Here is an 18577-nt window from a genome sequence, read left to right on the forward strand (position 1 = left end):
CCCAGGCTGGAGTGCAAAGGTACAATCTCAGCTCATTGCAACCTCTGCCTCCCAGGTTCCAGTGATTCTCCTGCCTCAGCCTCGCGAGTAGCTGAGATTACAGGCGCATGCCACCACGCCCAGCTAATTTTGTATTTTTAGTAGAGACAGGGTTTCTCCATGTTGGTCAGGCTGGTCTCGAACTCCTGACTGTACTATATTTTTACTGTACCTTTTCTATGTTCAGATATTACTATCGTGATATAATTGCCTACAGCAGTGGTCCCCAACCTTTTTGACACCAGGGACTGGTTTTGTGAAAGATAATTTTTCCACAGAGTGGGGATGGTTTTCGGATGAAACTGTTCCACCTCAGATCATCAGGCATCAGTTAGAGTCTCACAAGGAGCATGCAACCTAGATCCCTCGCATGTGCACTTCACAGTAGGGTTCATGCTCCCATGAGGATCTAATGCTGCTGCTGATCAGACAGGAGGCGGAGCTCAGGTGGTAATGCTCGGCTGGTCAGCCACTCATCTCCTGCTTTGCGCCCAGTTCCTAACAGGACACAAACAGGTGCAGGTCCATGGCTTGGGTGTTGGGGACCACTGGCCTACTATATTCAGCACTGTGACATGCTACACAGGTGTGTAGCCTAGTAGCAATAGGCTATACAATATAGCCTAGGTATGTTGTAAGCTATACTATCTAGGTCTGTATAAGTACACTCTATGGTGCCATGCAGACACAAAATCACCTAATGATGCATTTCTTGGAATACATTACCATTAAGTGAGATTTACCTGTATTAGGTCATCTCAGGTTTAGTGTCTAGTAATTTCAAAAGTATTTGTATATTCTTCTTTCCTGGACACATCATTATGCTCTGGTGCATATCTCTGTTTTATTCCTTAGACCCACTCTTTACTTTTTCTACGTTCTGCTTTGATCCTTAGGAGGCTGACCTGAATTGGATACTTCGGATATCTCCCTTACCCTCATGCTTTTATTGGGGTTCAGCTAATGGAGAGGGAGGCAGAAGATAGGAGAGAGAAGAGTGTGTTTCTCCCCCACTTCTGCCCTGCAGGGTCAGCACAGGCAGACTGTGTCCCTTTGCTGAAGGTCACAGCTCCTGTCTGGTGCCTTCTTGGCAAGCTGGCACTGTCTCTAGTTAGGTGACTGCTTTGCCTCTTACCACTTGCGCTCTTCTTTCTAGTTTCTTTATATCTTTCCTACTGTGCTGTAAGTAGTGACTTTATTAGAATCCCTCCACATTACCCAGTTATATAAAGACGAATAGTTGGTCACTGATCTAGCTCACTCCCTGAGAATCAATTAGCCTTCATCAAAGATCTCTAATAGTCAGATATTCCTGTTGGCCACTCCATTCCTGCTACTCATTATTATAGTTGAGTCTTCCTTGTCTCTAGTGCAGTCACAAAAAATAAGTGCCTCCACTGTCACTTGTTCTTTGCATCTCTAGGATCACGTCATTCCCCTTGAAATCAAAGAACGCACAATCTCCCCAAACCCACAAAATTCAGCCATCACAGCACTTTTTGAGCATTCCAGTGCTGACCCCCCACCCCCAGTAAATGAATTCTTAATTTCTTAGAGAAATATTTTCTGTGCCTTCTTGTGGGACAGAGTGGGAGATGGCTTGGCATGTGGATCATAACTGATATTTTTACTCTAACCTTCTACTATTCCTATGCCTTTGTATGCATCTCTCTTTATTATGCTAGGAAAGCTCTGGCAACACAACCTCAAAATAAGCAGGCCCGTGTGGATTCACAGTTTCTGTTAGACGGACAAAGTTGAACACCGCTTCTAACTTCTTGGGCTAAGACTTTAACTTCAGAATCTCTATGTATCCATGTTGATAAAGTTAGCCTGCGTCAAGATTATATTCTGCATGCCTTAGTCAAACACCATGTAAATTTACACCTCATATATTTTCTAGGCTTTCTCTGATAGGAATTAGCAAAATAGTGTGGTTGTTTTGGTCTTTAAATGATGTCCATTTTCTACCTGCTCTCCATTGTACTCTTACAGACCTTGTTGACAATATTATAACTGCAACAGTCAACTGCAATAGCCATTTTATCTCTCATATACCACTTTAAAAAACACATCATTCCAAATAACCACATTTGATGATTTAAGTAATCATGATACCACCGTAAACTACAGATGACCAGATGACCAGGTTTCTGTCTTCTACCAACAAGAAGGTCAGGATTTCATTCAAAGTGAAACAGGTCAGCAAACCACTTCCAGATTCTCATCTGTAAAGATCTATTTTGAGAACAATTTCTAGTGCCTATACAATATTAGTAAGAATCAAGTCAAGAAGCAGAAAACATTCTAGACATTTTAAACAGAAAACAATTCAGGGAGAGATCAATTAACAAGAGTATGTGTAGCAAAAGATGAAAGGGTCAGGTTGTTAAAAAATAAGTAACTCAATAAATTTCTGCTTCTTTTGTGTTGGGCGAGTAAAAATGTTGACTGGAGATCAGTGGCAGATGATCCAAAGCGTCAACTGTCAAAGTTTAGTGTCTGGAGCAGGTGCTGAGGAAACGTGCACTTCTAGGTCTGGGGGCCATTGGACCATTACTAGTGTCCTTGAAGCTGCCACAATGAGAACTCACATCTCAGCTGCTACAGCCAGAGCTGATATTGTCATTGCTTCCAGAATTATTTTCATTGCTCCACCATGGGGATCCCTCAGTACTACTGCTGCTGAAATCACTATTGTTGTCCTTTCCAGAACTGTTGGCATTGCAGCATTATTATTACTGCAACTACCCCTGGAGATGGCTACAAACACCAGAAACAGAAAAAAAGTCACCTCTCCCCTCCCTAGCAGTGTGATTTTCAGTCGGCTCCTCTCGTAGCCAGATGGTATAGAAGTGATACACCAATGTCCTTAAGAACACAGATGCAAAATCTTTAAAAACTATTAGAAATTCTATTCTCCTTAGAAAACTAAGTATACCTATATATTTTTCAAAAATCCATCAGTAACAGAATAATGGCAATGGTTTTATACAGCATTGAGAGAATGTTTTAACAATAGAAGATATTTTAATGCCATTCGCCACATTAGGAGATTGAAGGAGGGAAAACATAGGATTACCTCAGAAGATGTAGGAAAAAATAAGATGATAAAATACAATATTCATTTATATTAAAATCCTTATATCAAACTAGGAAAGGCAGACAAATTTCTTAACCTGATAAGTTTATCTGTAATAAAACCATCAACACCACCATATGTAATGTTGAAGCATAATCACTATTTTTTACTGCAACCTCATTGTGTGGAGATTTTTAAATTACCCATAGAATATCAAAGAAAATTTTCGCAGGTGCTAATCAAATCAGCAAGGTTTTTAGATATGAAGGCAAAGCAAAAAGAAACATGAAATTCTTATAAACAGTAGCAATCTATTAAAAATATTATATTAGAATATCACATTCATGATAATATAAAACATTAATGTACCTAAGAATTCAGAAAACATATACATGATCTTTTACTTAATTTTATAGAGTGACATAACAGAGTACCTAAACAAAACATAGGTATACCACGTTCATGCATGGAAAGGCTTACAATCACAAATATACCAATATATACATTTACAGTTATTCCAATAAATATACCACCAGTAATTTTTTAGAACTTGATTGGAAAAGTCATATTAAAATAATCAATAAAGGAAGAACCAAAATTATTTTGAAGAATAATGCCCTATCAATATTTAAATGTATTTCAATTATAATAATTAAAATGGTTTGCTTTGGCTCAGAGATACACTGAAACCAATTGGAAGAAAATGGAACATCAAGAAATATATCCACAGATATGCCGAATACATTGGACTTGTAATGAAAGATATGATGCTACAAGTCAGTAGAAAAATTATACTATTCAATAAATGATGTCAGAATAAGTGACTATCCATATATAAATAAAAATCTGTATATTACACTATATCACAAAAACCTATATCTATTTAGGCTGAAGACTCAAATCTTAAACTATTTTTGAAATTATTTATGACTATTAAATGTTTAGATATTTTAAAGTATATATAGAAAACTAATGATGTTGGGCAACAAATGGCCTATTAATCAAATGCCAGAACTTATGAAGAATTAAAAAAAGAGAATAATAAATTAGACGGTATTAAAATGAAAAATTATAGGCATCCTAAAGTTAAATGCAAGCCAGAAAATTGGGTAAAATATTTACAAAATATATAATTGAAAAATATAATATAAAGAGGATTTCTACAAATTAATGATACAAAATAAATAATTTAGTAGAAAAAAATGATTAAGAACTATGACACAATATTCACAACAGATGATAAAATTAATAGTGAATTATTATGAAAATACACTTTAAAAGAGTAAGATACAATTTAACAGCAGTAAGACTTTATGCTCTTTTCTATAAAAACACAAAACTATGCCAAGGGCTTTAGGAACCATGAATTTATATACTGCTAAGGGGAGTTTAAATCTTCCACTTTGGGTAGTTTTTTGGAAATATATAGTAAAGTTGAAAATACGTAATATATATATATGTGTGTATATATATATATAAAACACTAGAAATTCCACAAGGTAAACCTTTTCAAAGAGAAATCCACATACATTTCCAGAAGAGATATGTCCAAAGACATTTGTTGAATTATTATTGGTAATAGCCAAAAATTGGAAATAATCTTAAAGTTCATTACTAGAAAAATGGAAAAGTGAATCATGGGTATGTGCATACAATGTAAAACTACACATCAGTTAAAATTAATTTTCTGAATTTATATGGATCAACATGGATAAATCTGGAAAACAATGTTGAGTGAAAATAGCAAATGCAAAAATATATGTAAAATATGATATAATTTATGGGAACTCTAAAAGCACATATCATAACACAAACTGTGGCTATACACAAATGTGAATAAACATAATCTTTGGGATTTGGGGAAATGGGTGGAAATAGAAGCTTCTATTATATCTGTAAGTTTATTTCTTCTTTAAAAGTTTCTGAGGCAAATGTGGTACTTATTACTCTGAATGTTTTAATAAAGAAAAATTAGGAGTAAGGAATGACTAAAACATTTAATGTCAGGAAATTTTTTATTTTTATATTTTCTATATTCTAAATGCTTATCTTAACATCAGAATATACAGTTTCCATATAATTTGCAATATATAGAAATTAACGTGATCAGATTTGGGGGGGTCTCAAATATTTTTTATATATAAACCCAGGCTTTGCCTTCCTAAATCGTATGTGCATACCAAACAAACCAGTGGTCAGTCAGGAGAAAACGTTCATCTTATTTGACAGTTGTTTGGAGTTTCTTCTTTTTTTTTTTTTTTTTTGAGACGGAGTCTCGCTCTGTCGCCCAGGCTGGACTGCAGTGGCGCAATCTCGGCTCACTGCAAGCTCCGCCTCCCGGGTTCACGCCATTCTCCTGCCTCAGCCTCTCCGAGTAGCTGGGACTACAGGCGCCCGCCACCACGCCCGGCTAATTTTTTGTATTTTTTAGTAGAGACGGGGTTTCACCGTGGTCTCGATCTTCTGACCTCGTGATCCGCCCGCCTCGGCCTCCCAAAGTGCTGGGATTACAAGCGTGAGCCACCGCGCCCGGCCTGGAGTTTCTTCTTATAGTCTTCCATATCTTTTATTGGCACCCAGTCTTCACCCTAGAAGAGCTAAAAGAAAGCAGACACAAGGTTCCCAGGGCTGTATCAGTTTTTCTACAAAGGAGATACATTTACACAGTGATTTATCTAACAGCTTTTTAGCTGAAGCCATAGGTTTCTCTCCTTTGGTAAGATCAACACAGGATCTAAATTAGTTAGAGTCCACTTGTTGACATTTCACTATAAAAAATGACTTGATGCTAAAATACCTATATATTCACAAATCAAGGTGATACATCTGTATTGCTGTGTACGCTCTAATGGCTGTGCTTAGCCTCCTCTATGCAAAGTCTCGGACAAATAAGGATGCCTCATCTGGCATTCTGATCAAATTAATCACCCTAACCTATGAACTTGAACTATCAAAGTGGGATTATCAGCCTTCAATTATAGGTACTCCACCAGCAATGGAACAATATTTGCTTCAACACACCACTACAGGGCTGAAGTTGCATAGGGAACGAAGAGCTGTTAATCCAATTCTGTCAATAGGAAAACTGAAGTCCAGGCAGATTAGCTGACTTGCATAGGGTAGCAAAGTGAGCTTAGGGCTGTATTCATCCATTCTCACACTGCTATAAAGAACTACCTGAGACTGGGTAATTTATGAAGAAAAGAGGTTTAATTGACTCACAGTTCCACAGGCTGTACAGGAAGCATGGTTGAGAGGCTTCAGGAAACTTACAATCATGGTGGAAGGGTGAAGGGGAAGCAAACACATCTTACCGTGGTGGAGCAGGAGAGGGAGAGAGGGCAAAGGGGTAAGTGCTACACACTTTTAAACAACCAGATCTTTTGAGAATTCACTATCACGAGAACACTAAAGGGAAAAAGTGTCCCCATGATCCAATCATCTCCCACTAGATTCCTCCCTCAACATTGGGGATTACAATTCAGCATGAGATTTGGGGGCAGACAGAGCCAAACCATGTCAAGGGTAGAGGCAGATTTTAAATCCTAACCTTCTATTCTTCTTTAATTTGGGAAACTGTAACATACTTGAGAACTGACAAAAAACACAATTCTAGCCCTGTTACAGAGCCTCTTTTCAAACAAAGCTGTTAAGGTAGAAAGTTGGAAAAGCCATGAGTACAAATTCTAGGAGATGCTTCTACACCAGGACATCCCCAGCTTTCATGAATGACCATAACCCACTTCATCAAGACTTTAAACTAAGAAGTTTATCATTTCATAAACATTTAACTAAATACATGAATGTTATTTCAGTTAGCAAGTCACGGATACTTTAAAGGGAGTGTGAAGAAGACCATTTTAAAAAATAATCTCAAATTTTCCTCCAAATTATCTTGTGTTGTGTGCCCAGTGCTGTATAATACCAGCTCATTTTATTCACTGTCAGTGCCATAACCCATTTAGATCAAATGTCTTTATGACCACATGGGTAATTAACCAATTTAATGCAAAATGTAAGCCAATTCTTCCAGGGCGTCAGCTTATCCTTGCAGGGAAATTTGATAATTAGAAGGGTTTGGATCACATTTTTTTTATATTTTAGAACTTTCAAGCTTATTCCCAAATAAAATTAATGCAATAAGATAATCTGATTCAGTAAAAGGAATGGGCTTCCTAAGCCCTTTCCAATGAAGAGAAATAATTTCCTGGTATATTTGAAATGTCAGCATTCACACTGAAGATTTCTAGGAATTAAAATAAACTAATAGCCAACAGTTAAGGGAAACATCTAAAACAGTAGTGTTTTCAAAAAGGTTAAATGATAATGATTTCCATTTAATAAAGATTTTTGTATGTGTTTTAATGTAAAATTTTCAAGGAAAATAGAATGTTCTGTTAACACAGGAGAAGCACTCAAATAAAATAAATGAATTTATTTTCTTCTTCTGAATAAAATAAATGTCAGTTCCCTGGCTCATGATATACTGAGTTAGATATATAGTAACAAAAAAATGTGATTAAATAGCTTCTCATTTGGTGCATTGTTTATGTATTCAGTCTTGATGATAATGCACTCAAACACAATCAATCACTGATTTTAATTTCCTTTATTGTGCTACAGACAGATGAAAGGAAAAGAATTAAATGAAGTTGCTTAGCCAGGCTGTTCATCGTCTCTCAATCCAGCTGGTGAACAATTCTGTGTTCTTTGTGTGGCCAAACATCTCACCCTGGCCCGTGCGTTCACAAAGCACTTTCCTAGGAGGTGGAGTTAGAAAACCTCACCACCTTACCGTGCATGTGTCAGAGGGGATCATAATGTAGGGAGCTTAGTTTTTATAAATCACCTAATAAAAAGCAGCATCATATTCTGTATGACACTGTATTACGCATTCTAAAAATTATAAGGTCAATAGCAGATACCTTTGACATCACTGGGGACTCGATGATCAAGAGTATATTTGCTAACTTTTTTATTATAATATAATTGACAATTTATGCTTCTTTTTCATTCTTTCTCTCTCTTTTTAAAACGTACAAATGTTATCAGATTTTATAACATGAAGTGAATGAAACTGTTATGTGGAGATGGGGATAATAACTTAATTTTTTCTTCATTAAGCTGAATATTTCCTACAGGGTTAGAGTAAAATCTAAGAAAATTATCTGTAATTAAAGATCTGAAATTTCCTAGGCTTTATGTTCAATGAGAATATAGAATTCTTAAGCCTTTTACTGATCACCCAGCATGACCACCATACTTCTTAATTTCCGAAGTCCTTTAGCTTGTGAAACTGTTTCTTCAAAAACCTTTTCAAAATGCCTGACTTTTCCTGGAAATATATCCTCACTAAAAACATAAAGCCTTTCATCATGGATATAGCTCACTATAACATCAACATCAATACAACTAGTTAAAAGGTAAAGTCTTTGGTGATTAAACAAGGATCTCTTCTTCCAGATACCCATCCCTGATCCTTAAGGGAATGTGACCCCTCTCTTCTTGGGTTCGCCTAATTCTCTACCTCTCTTACAGCATGAAATACCCAAAGGATGTTTATTTGTTTGTATGTCTCTTCTCAAATCCAATTAACTGTATACTGCTAGGGGGATGGAACCGTGACTTCTCTATCCCTGTATCTCCCAGGGTCATCACAATGCCTGGCATCTGAGTTCAATAAAATGAAAAGGATAGTTGAAGAATCCTCATATTAAAATAAAATTCACTTTTGCATTTCTTGACGTTGAATTTCTGGATGTCTCTGGAGAATATTTTCTCTTATATTTAGTATTTTCTAGATCACCTTTTAAACTTCTCACACCTGCACTGAAAGACTCATTCGAGGCCAGAAGGCTGGGTAGAGTGGTCTGTCCTTAATTTTCAGGGTCACAGCCATTTCTCTCCACCACTGCCCGACTCTGCTTTTCTTTGCCAGTATGAAACCTTGTAGTGTCCTCTTATATGTTCCATTGATGACTGAGAAAAGCAGGAGCAGAACTGTGCACAGCCAGTGACACAGAGATTCAGCACAGGTACATTATGTGGGAGTGGATAGAGAGACAGGAGCTTTAGGGTATAAAGCTCTCTCTTAATCTTGTTGATGTTACAGCTATCCCCTTCTGTCCAAGACTAACTGCAAAGGAAGTCACGTAAGAAATCTTGTGAATTGAGCTGACTTCCTCCCAGAATCACAGAAGGCTCTAGGTTCCAGGCCATCACCAGCATAGACAATGGAGTCGAGAGAGGTGATTTCCCCATTTTGGCTCCTTTGAGAACTTCACCAGCCCAGCCATGTTGCCGTTTTCCACCACCACCCCTCCGGGACTGACCACATTGAGACAGATCACCAAGTGTAGGTACCAACTTGTCTACTTATCAACTCTGTTGACTTCCCCTAAAGTTGTTGTAGATATAGACAACTCTGTCCACCACACACTCACTTCCTGTTCTGCTGCTACTACCTCTGTTCTTCCACTCTCAGCAATCACAGCTGATAGGCCCTTAGCAGCCCCTGGTACACAAGTACTGTCAACAGTGTCCACTAGGAAAACTTAGTTACACTAATTTTCCTCTTTGGGGATATTATAGGGCATCAATGATTATTTACTGATTGTTACAATTCAGTGTTTAATCTATTGCAAACGATTACATTCATAGAATATTTGCCTTCTCCAAAGTATTACTGCAATGTTTGTTTTTGATCTAAAACATGTACTCTATATCAAGCTGTAAGACAGAATAAAGAATAAACACTCATAATTTATTCTGATTATTCTCTTTTTTCTTCTGGAACGTTTTCATTAAAGCTCCCAGTGTGAAAATTCTTTCCCTGAAGCTCTTTGTCCTAGCCAGCACCCATGATGTCAGAATTCTGTATATGCCATTAAAACCTATTTCCAGTTTAAACTGTAGTGCGTAGAGACTGCTATTTAAGGACGATTAATCCTAAAAAATTAAAGCTTTGATGAAGTAAACTATCATAAGAAAATAAAATTTACTTTAGTGCACATAAAATAGTTAGAACAGACTTTCTGCAGCTCATACTTTAAGGACAAATGACAGAAAACCAAATAGTTGAGGCCAAGGTCACAGGAACCTTCTCCATCTCCACCATGGACCCTGGATACCAGGTTTAAAGTGGGACTGAAACCGATTGCAATCAATTATAATAATCATAAAAAGTGTGTCCCTATAACTCTATGGAACTACTTTCCATAAATTTTCACTTAATGGAATTGAGCCGAAAGTGGTTTCGAGGCATTCATAGCATTCTCTTTGTCTTGTGGGGACATAGCACAAGAAGCCCCCTTTAATATCAGACCTCAAGGTCAAAGAGAGGAGACCGATGACTTTGTGTTTTCTCCCATCCTGAAACGTAGCACTGTGCTAGATGGCCACACTGAAGGAAGGCAAGAAACAAAGGCATAAAATAGCAGACATTGTCCCCAGGAAAAGCAGGCAGAATATGCAATAGAATGAAACAAAAATGTATCCAAAGGGAAAAAAAAAAAGCTCTTTATTCTTGTCATAAGTAAGTGGAATAAAAGCCAGCAGAAGAAAAAAGTACGTATAATGGAAGGTACTCAGTTATGCGTGACCTATTAGCCATGTATTTTTGTCAGTGACACACTTCTCTGTGATTCTGTATGCCAGACAATTGGTGCCTAATTAAAAATGAGTGTATATAAAAAGAAAGGTGAAAAGCAATGTTAGGCAGAATCACCAAAACATGGAAATAGAAAGACATCAATGATTGCTTCAAATCACCACTTCAGACCTTGTCTGAATTATACCTTTATGCTTCTATTTTTTTTTTTTTGCCTCACAAAAGTGATTTGATAAATAAGGAACTGCTATTTGTGAAGAATTTGCTGTCCTAAGTAATTATTTTTTCTAGAAAGGTATGGTCAAAGGAGGAAGTACACTTTTCAGACTGAACAGGTGACATAATCTATGAGAATTTGGCTGCCTATGTTAAGGTGATATTCTAATATCTGTACCTCATCTTTTGGGAAGCAGTGAAGAGTTATCCAGAGCAACTCTCAGACACTGAGCACTTGCTTCCCCTATCAGATCAAACCTGCCACTCTCAGATCTCTTTGGGGAGAAAAAATCAAGAGACATTTGTGTCTCCCCACACCAAAAATTTACCTAGTTAACTATTTCACTCCACCTGGAAGAGAAAATTCATGGCATTCAATTTGCCATGGCGTAGGATGTTGAAAAGATAAAACCTGTCTGGCTTCTTGGTTATCAACAGAACAGATAAATTGCAACTGACTAACACTGGGGTGTCAGAAGTCCCAGCATGGCCAGTTTGTTTATATTTTCTGCAATGCTCCTAAGGCTAAATTAGAAAAGATACTAAATAGCATTGGAACTGACAGGGTGTAGAAACCGATATCAACAAAACTACTCAGAAATGGAAGGAAGTCTTAGCTTTAAACGTCAAGTACAAATTGATCTGTAGACAGAGAAAGACTCCCTCCTGGAAAAAAAAATAATAATGCAGCCCAATGCTCATCAATAGAGAAAAAAGATGAGCTTGGCAAACTCATTAAAGTGCCCGTGAAGCTGTTTGATAAACCACGGGACAAAGACAAAGCTTTCTGTTAAAAGAGCAGTCTGAAGCCCTGCTTTCAATCTGCCAACTGCAGTGAACATGAGCATCCCTTAACAAGAAATGTGCAAGGGGTGGAAAAGTGAAGGAGCGAGTCACTGAATGAGAAAGAAAGCTCTGGATCCATCACAGGTATTGCCTGAAATGCCTGGAGTTGGGTAAATGCCAGTGCCCAATGATGCAGCAAAAATCTGCAATCAACTACTCGGAAAAGATCAACATTCAGCACAACCAAAACTTAGCTAACTCTTCATTTAAAATTCTACACATCTGAGACAGGGCAGGACTGAATTGGCTGAGCCAAATGTCATGCATTTGCGAGATAATGAGTGCTGAATAACAGAACAACTATGTCTTCCCATCCGACTCCAAACTATCTTGCAGATTATGTGTTACTGAGAGCATTAGAGGCTTTACATGCTATCTATATGTATAAGTTTACACACCTAGCTTTAAATGAATTGAGCCAGGTGTGGTGGCTCAAGTCTGTAATCCCAGCACTTTGGGAGGCCAAGGTAGAGAGATGACTTGAGGTCAGAGTTCGAGACCAGCCAACATGGTGAAACCTTGTCTCTACTCAAAAAATACAAAAATTAGCCATGTGTGGTGGCGCACACCTGTAGTCTCAGCTACTCAGGAAGCTGAGACAAGAGAATCGCTTGAACACAGAAGGTGGAGGTTGCAGTAAGCAGAGATCCTGAAACTGCACTCCAGCCTGGGCAACAGAGTGAGACTCTGCCTCAATAAAAAATAAATTAATTAATTAATTAATTCACATGTTCTGGCCTTGCCAATTTATACCCCAAGCTAGTCACAGAATTGGGGCCAGAGATTATATATGCTTAAAGATTTAAAGTGGGATAGTGGTGCTTTGAAGTGGAGATATAGGTTTGTAGCCATGGAGGTGCTCCACCCCTGTCTCTGGCAGGACATCCACCTGTGGGGACTAACAGCCCCCAGCTGTTGCATTTCTGAGTCCCTTGCAGTCCCCATGCTGAGGCCTGCTTCCCCCTGCTGCTCCCGTCAGTGACTGAGCATGGCAGGGCTATGAGACCAGGCCACACAGGCCTGACCTGGAACTGCTAACAGCAGTCTCTGCTTGGAGATCACTTATTGAAACAGGAGGTTCCATAGAACTGATGTTTATGGTTTCTTTTGAATAACCACAGAAATTGACCCTCCCAGTCTTGAAACTTGAGAAAATTAAATTTGTCTTATTTGAGCTCCTTTCTCAGGAAATCAACCATCGGGCCTCCCAGATAGTATTAAGAACCTAGACTCATCAGATCACTGTGCCAGGGCAATGAGACACCAGACCCCTCACCCTTCATGATTCCCTAACCGACCATCTGCATCCTGTGAACCAACTCTCTCTTATCTTTCCCTAATTCCTGTTTTCCCACACATGATTACATTTCTTCTCTACCATATAAACCCCTAATTTTACTAGGTCAGGGAGATGGATTTGAGACTGATCTCCCAGCTCCTCAGCTGCATCACCCAATTAAATTCTTCGCCTCTGGCAATACTCATTGTCTCAGCGATTGGCTTTCTGTGAGGCAGTCAGTGGGACCTAGACCAAACCCCTGGTGTTTCAGTAACACTGTCAGCTTGGTGAGACTATCTCAGAAATACATTATAGTTTGAAGCCCTTCCTACCCTCACCTTCCTTTTCCTCTTCCTTCCTCTCATAGAGACCACACATGCATCACAGTCTGAAGGCTCTTTTCTCCCACCTCCACCACCCCTTATGCTCCATGGCATTTCCTCAATAAATCTCTCACACATCAATCCTGTCTTGGACAGGGTTCTTTGAAGATCTGAAACAGCATGAGCTTTATATCCAAAAATTATAGATGGCCACCAGTCTTTGATTCTACTAACTATAGATTCTATCTATGGAAGAGTTAAAAGAGATTTACCAAAATGTTTGGGAAAAGTCAGAAAGGTGTATCATGTATCTTCTAATTGTAAGCCATGTAAGATTTAAGTGACTCTTCTTCAACAGGATTGCTAGACTGATACATGAAGAGAAATGCAGAAGACCTTGTATTTTCTCAAGGTATCTGGCAGTGTCTTACTTAAGACTATATTTGGTCCACAAATATTGCTGGGCAATTAACTCTGACTAAGCACATTCAAGGACAATTCAGAGGCTGTGAAGGATGCATGGCAGAGGTGCATTCTGGGAAGATAGAGAAGATGGCAAAGTCCCAGCTGGCTAAAAGCTCTCATCCACAGGGATATTTACAGAGCATTTCCTATGCTCCAGGCAATGTATAAAACACATTGCCTATTGTATGTAATGTATAGAAATACACAAAACCAGTAGAGTATCCTTCTGACAAGCCTGTGAACAGATATTATATTCTCCTGTTAAGGATGAGACAGTCAAAAATTGGACACTTTGCCTAACTTGACAAAGAATGCATAGTAGGTTAAGGGCCAGGATCTAAACTCTGATCTGTCATCCCCCAAGCCCAGTGCTTAACACAACTTCTTGCCTCCTGTCTTTGGAGAAGAATATCAAGTTCTGTACAGCCAGATTTAGATATGCACTCTGAGGAGCGGTACAGGAGGAGGGTCCCCTCTCTACTCTTTGTGATCTAAGTTTCCAATAAGATCTGCAATCATCAGGTCTTTTTTTCCTTTTTTTTTTTTTATATATGCAATCAGTGTTATCTACAGGCCAGTATATGAAACTACAGGAGAATATGCTGTGGGTCTCTGGCTGCTCTCTGAGCACCTCCACAAATACCTCATTGATGGGGTGTTGTTTGAGCAGAGTGACTAGCAGGATAGTGTTCAACATGGGGAGGGGGAGGGTTTAAGTCAGGTGAAGAGCATCACAGCTCACACATGACATGCTCTCTTCACAATAACATTCACTACATACTTCTGATCTCAATTTTAATTGTAGGGGACAGTTCCAATAAAGCTCAGCCTGCTTTGTACTGCCAGCATCCCACCTACTAAAGTACCTTGCATCTTTTTCCATTCTCTCACAAGACCTCATCTAACTTAGCCAGATCACATTTCCGCCTGTGCTCCTGCACAGCCTGGAATTACAAAAAATTTAGCACCTCTATCTGGGGAAGAGATTCACTGGATAATTCTGGGAGCATTTTCTATGATTCTTAGAAGTCCTGGAAGAACTGAGCTACTACTGCCTGCAATAGTATTCTACGTAATGCACTCTTAATATATTGGCTTTCCATCTTGTCTCAATTTCTCTGCTTCCTGATTCCTCTCAACTATCAACACAGGGCATTTTCTGATAGCCAGAAGGACTCCATGGCAACAATCAAGTATCACCAGCAGCCACAGGGCAAAACATGCTAAAAATGTACCCAGGATTGTGTTACAAGGGTGAAGGCTCTATGAAGACTGAATGTGTAACTCTGAGAGGCATCCTTTGCTAAAGGTAAGGGCCCTTGGAAGAAATAATGGCACCTTGGGACCTGGGATAGGTATTATTAGATGTCTGCATTCAACAAAGATACCAATAGAATTACCTCCCACCCCATCACTGCCGGAAACACATCTTCAGAATATGTATAATACAGATCTTAGGCCCACTGGATTAAAGGTCTGTGCTGGGAGTAGAGGGAGTAATGGCAAGGGAAAAGACATCAGGGAAATGACATTTCCCCTGAAACTGGAGCTCTGATTGTTTATTTTGGACTCCTTATTTCAGCACAAAAATGGGATGTATTTTTGAGCATCATTTTGATTGCCATCAGAAGCTAAGAGGAGAGTATGTCTACCATTTCAGGATCCACTGGGTTGTTCCTTTGTGTTTCTATGCCAGGTGAAAGCTGTAGATGGACAATTGTGGCAACCATGGCTTAAAAATGGCAAGGTAACCAGGACAGATCCCTCAGGCTTGAAGATATGAGACACGCTACCAGACAAGCAACTTAGTTCTGCAGGAGTACTGGGTGAGTGATAGAAATTTAGAATGGATGGTAGAAAAGAAAGTGATAGATTTCAGTTATGACCTTGATACCAATTGCAGCAAGGAGGACCATTTATTTATTGAACCTGCCTATATAAAGCTTTTTGAAAGAAATTGTAGCCAGTCACCACCTTGAAAATGCAGTGACAGAATGGACTCCATGAGAGACATGAGACAATCTGAACAGGGTGATGGGCTGGATTGTAGCAGATGCCAGTTGGCTTATCTCATTTTTAGTCTCACCTGCAGTAGGCAGTGGCATACAAGGTCTAACTCACCTTGCTGTACCTCACCAAGCATAGCCTGAATCAACGCATTGTGCTCCAGGGCTTTCAGAGATGCCTGCAGAACTTGCTTGGCCCATGTGTAGGAACAGCCTGAAGCTAATACCCTTAACAGTGACCTTCAACCAATGTGAGATAGATGTCAGTGGATAACGATTTCAGCCTCTTGATTTTCATGAGGCTGTTTCTGGGAAGTGTTCTGTTTGTTTCTCAGAGGTTCTAGATGAACTGAGCCCAACTGCCTTTAGCAGTAGAAGCAATAATACACACATATATCATTTTTTCTTCCTGTGGTCTTTCTGCCTCCCTCCCTTTCTGACTTCTGCATCCCGAGATTGTATCTCAGATAAGCTACCTACCCTGAAACCCCTTCTCAGGCTGCGTTTTCAGGGGAAACTAAAGTAAAACACACAAACTGTCTCCAAAATCTTCACTTTTTTCTGCTTTATAACAAACATGCTCACTCCTGCTGGAAGGGTACCTGGAATGAACATTGGATAAAGAATATTTATTATTTAGAGCCCCTGAGCAGTATGAGTCAGGGGTATGTGCCAGATTTCAGATTTCTATTGCTTTGCAGAATCTTCACCATAAAACTTGGCAGAGATGCTGAAAACCCACAGTCACAGCCAGACAAGTTATTGCTATTGGAATTTTTAACAGTCACTCAGATAACATATTTTTAGAGAAAATCCACCCCAGAGCAAAATTGGAAGCATTGGAGGTAATATACCATATAGGTCCATAATTTTTCACCTTTCAGATTCCCCTACATATCTAATGCATGTCATCATTAATATTGCTTTAGGGGCATTCCAAATTGTCCCCAGTGAGCAGTCTGCTACTCGCTCTAACCACTTCTAAGAAATGTGAAGTTCAAGCAGTGTCTAAAAGCTTAGATCAATGAGTCATGAAGAAGCTAAATGGAATGACTCGCCTTTGCAGAACTCCCCAACCCCAAGTGCGGCACAGGCAGTGCAGACAGATGCTCTCTGAGGCACAGCCTTTAAAATAAGCCTTAGCAGTTTTCAGTCACAAATTATTTACCCACACTTTCATATATTCCACAGCCAGGCCTTGAAGTATGTGATATTGCCCTCATCTTTCTAAACGGACTAAAATAGATTAAAAGTGACTTATTTGATAAACTGGCAGTCAAAAATCCAAACTTAGTACTTCATAGTTCTTTAGTTTAGGAACATTTCTTTTGGCAGTTTAAGTTTGAAGGATTCAAACAGGACTGATGTGTCATCCAAAAAGTTATATTTTCCCTCTACATTCTTTCTTGCTGTATCCCCGAAGCAAATGAAGTCAACCATTCTCTGAATGGGAAGCTTTGGATTTAAGCTCTTGGGAGTAAAGGATGTTTTTGTTACACTTAACGTGACATTGAAATTGCAGAGAACACAAATAGAGTATTTACTAATTCTTATAGTGAACAGACAAAAAGGGAGGTACAAACTAGAAGCAGTAGATTGAAAGTTGAGAGCAAGGAATAGAATAAATACCTCATTGTGTGTCCACAGTAATACGAAATTAAGGTACCACTCTTTAATTATGCTACCGAGTTGAATGACTTCTTACTTAGAGTGCTCATTGCAGAATATAAGGGAGTCATTGTTTATAAATTACAATGAAATATAAATGTGGTTATGACGAATTTGTTAATTAAATTATTTTAATTTATCTTTTCACATAAACATAACTCTTGAAATTCTGGGCATATTTATGTCCCCAAATAACTGAATAAAGTTTCTCAACACAGGAATCTAATGAAAACTAAGAAGTTTGGAAGATAATTGTATTAAGGTATGTAAATTATCATAATTTTTGAAACTAAACACTGCCATCCAAGTATCTTTTTTTACCCCCCAAATCCCTGAGATTCTTATTAAAAATACAGATGTCTGAACCTCACCTTGGACCACCAAATCAGAAGTCTTAGAGCAGAGCCCAGGGATCTACATTTTAAAACTCCATTAGCACCTTCCCTTTCACCACAACGTGACTTAGGAACTGAGTCCTATGAAGTTTGGAAAAACAAAACCCTGCACATTTTATTCTTCATCGTCATGGTTGCACAAGCAAGATGCATGGCATCTGATTTATAAGAGCATATCCAAGTTGGGATTTTTTTCCTCACATATCAAGAAGTCTGCTTATAGGTGACTATTGGCTTTGCTTCAACAATGCTCCAATGCCAGGACCAGGGTTTCTGCAGATCCTCTTGTCGTCCTCCTCATAATCGTTACCTTACACCAGGAAATACTACTGCTCAGCTCACATTGAAAGCCCCTGATATCACTCAGAGGGTGCAGCCTTGGGTATGCACAGTTTCCAGGGATTACAGTAGTATTAGCATGATTTTTTTTTTTTTTTTTTGGTCACTTGCTCTGATCTCTCTATTTAGCTGTCTACTTCTGATGGTATCACCTATAGCTGTTAAGCTGCACTAATAGCTGACTAATTGCTGTATTTTCAACAATGCCCTAGGGCACACATTTCTCTGAGGTCTGATAGCCTTTACAGGCATATTTTTTGAGTTTTGCTCTGACCCCTTGGAGGCATTTAAAAGTCTGTTTCTTTAGTTC

The 18577-nt window shown here is 38.7% G+C and overlaps 1 protein-coding gene; it reads right to left on the reverse strand.

Moving 5' to 3' along the window:
* The window catches only part of NKAIN3 (sodium/potassium transporting ATPase interacting 3), a 1176366-nt gene that overhangs the window by 747762 nt on the left and 410027 nt on the right, over window positions 1–18577 (reverse strand).

Source organism: Symphalangus syndactylus, chromosome 7, assembly GCF_028878055.3.
Source record: "Symphalangus syndactylus isolate Jambi chromosome 7, NHGRI_mSymSyn1-v2.1_pri, whole genome shotgun sequence".
NCBI classification, from domain to species: Eukaryota; Metazoa; Chordata; class Mammalia; order Primates; family Hylobatidae; genus Symphalangus; species Symphalangus syndactylus.